Raw genomic sequence first — 1,647 nt, 5'->3', positions numbered from 1 at the left:
AAAAAAAAAAAAAAGCCCTCTTTCTCTTACGGGAGAGATCTAACTCCAAGACTCCTAAGATGTGAAAGCCTCTAGGAAGATGTTTACATTTCTTGAAATGACACAAGGCTACTTAACACTGCTTCGTATTTTCACGGCTCCTTTATTTCGGAGGCCATCCGGCAGTACCCACCCCATGGCAAACACACCACGGAAGGGGGCGGCGGGGGGAAGCCCAGGGAAGAGGGTACCAGACTTTGCAAACTGATGGGCTGGAGGGGACAACTTTTAGGCGCTGGACAGACAAGGTGGGCCCAACGCCGCGACGAGTCCGGGCCAGCGAAGCACCGCGGCGCGCGTCCCGGCCGGCGGCGCGGGAGCCCTCGGTCATTGTCCGCCCACCCACGCCCCCGCGGCTCGGCCGGGGCCCCGCTCTGTCCGCGCAAGGTCTGGGCCGGGCGGCGGGGAGCGAGCCGCGGGCCACACTCGCACAGGTTGCCGGGCGCAGGCTCCGGACGGACAGGGTTAACCGACTCCCCGGGCATCTCCCACCTGAGCCCCCAGCCCCGAACTCGGCGCCCCCGCGCCCCCCGCCCCGGCCCGGGCCCGAGAAGCCGCTCCGACACCCCGCCACAGCCCGGCGCCCAAGGCTTTTGTTTTGGCCGCGACGAGAATAACGATCCCTGAGGAGGAGGTGCCGGGCTGCTGCTGGCTCCTCGGCACAGGGTTAGGCGGAGCAGCCGCACCGCACCTCCTCATTCTCCACACCCGCCGCTCCCCTTCCCGCCGCCCCGGCCCGGGGGGCTGCTCACCTCGGGGCTCACCTCAGACCTCGGCACCCGGCTCCAGGGGCGGGGGCTGCAGCGCCAGCCGGGGGCGGCCGCGCGTCCCTCAGGTACCCGGAGCGGCCGAGGACCGCCAGCACGCGCCTCGGAGCGACCGCGAACTCGCACGAGCGCCAGGGCGCGCGGCCCGGGGAGCGAGTGCGCGCGCACGCACGGCGCAGGCGCGCTACGCACGCTCGGCCGAGCGCTAGCTGTTAGATTCCCGGCGCGCTTCGTTGTTCTCCGCCTGGCGCCCTAGGTGACGCCTGAGCGTCCCTGCACCGGCGGCGTGCCGGTTCCGAGCCCTGCAAGCGTTCGTCTGAAATGCCCTGGGCCCTCCTGGCAAAGCGCTCCCTCTCCCGCGGAAACGGCGCGGCGACTCGCGATCACACAAGCTGGGAGGCTGTTGTGGCAAGACCACCAAACCTGGTCTGAGAACCAGCGTGCCCGCCTCGGGACTCAGGGACGGGGGCTGGTCAAGAGGCGGGTCACCAGGTGCTCAGGGTGGAACTGGGTGCGGGTAGCGGTCGGCACCTGGTCTATTGCAGAGCTCCACGCCGAAACAGCGTAGCAGCCAGGAACAGCAGTAAAGCCCCTTAGCAAGACCTTGGTAAACAGGTGGAACTTCTAGTTACTGCTGGCGTGCCCCATGTTTTGCCCCTTAGGAAATGATTCCCTTCTCCTTTTCTACATAAGCGGTTTTAGAGCTGAAGGAGTCCTTAGAGGTGACCTAAACCAGCCTTTCAGCCGAGGAAAAGAACTCCCCAAAAGGTTAGATGACTTATCCAAAGCCATGCAGCATTTTAATGACAAGGTCTGGATTCATTCAAAGCTAAGGCTGTTT

The 1,647-nt window shown here is 65.0% G+C and overlaps 1 protein-coding gene across 2 annotated transcripts in view; it reads right to left on the bottom strand.

Moving 5' to 3' along the window:
- FZD3 (frizzled class receptor 3) overlaps window positions 1–927 on the bottom strand; it is a 75,219-nt gene extending 74,292 nt beyond the window's left edge. The window contains exon 1 of one of the 2 annotated variants that reach the window (XM_012654934.1): window positions 804–927. The gene's annotated coding sequence lies outside the window, so the exon portion shown is untranslated. The remainder of the gene's footprint in view (window positions 1–803) is intronic. The other variant, XM_012654933.1, reaches the window with a different exon arrangement.
- Window positions 928–1,647: the final 720 nt, after the last annotated feature.

Source organism: Propithecus coquereli, unplaced genomic scaffold, assembly GCF_000956105.1.
Source record: "Propithecus coquereli isolate 6110/MARCELLA unplaced genomic scaffold, Pcoq_1.0 Scaffold451, whole genome shotgun sequence".
Taxonomy (NCBI): domain Eukaryota; kingdom Metazoa; phylum Chordata; class Mammalia; order Primates; family Indriidae; genus Propithecus; species Propithecus coquereli.
This window is presented reverse-complemented; position numbering and strand designations above follow the sequence as displayed.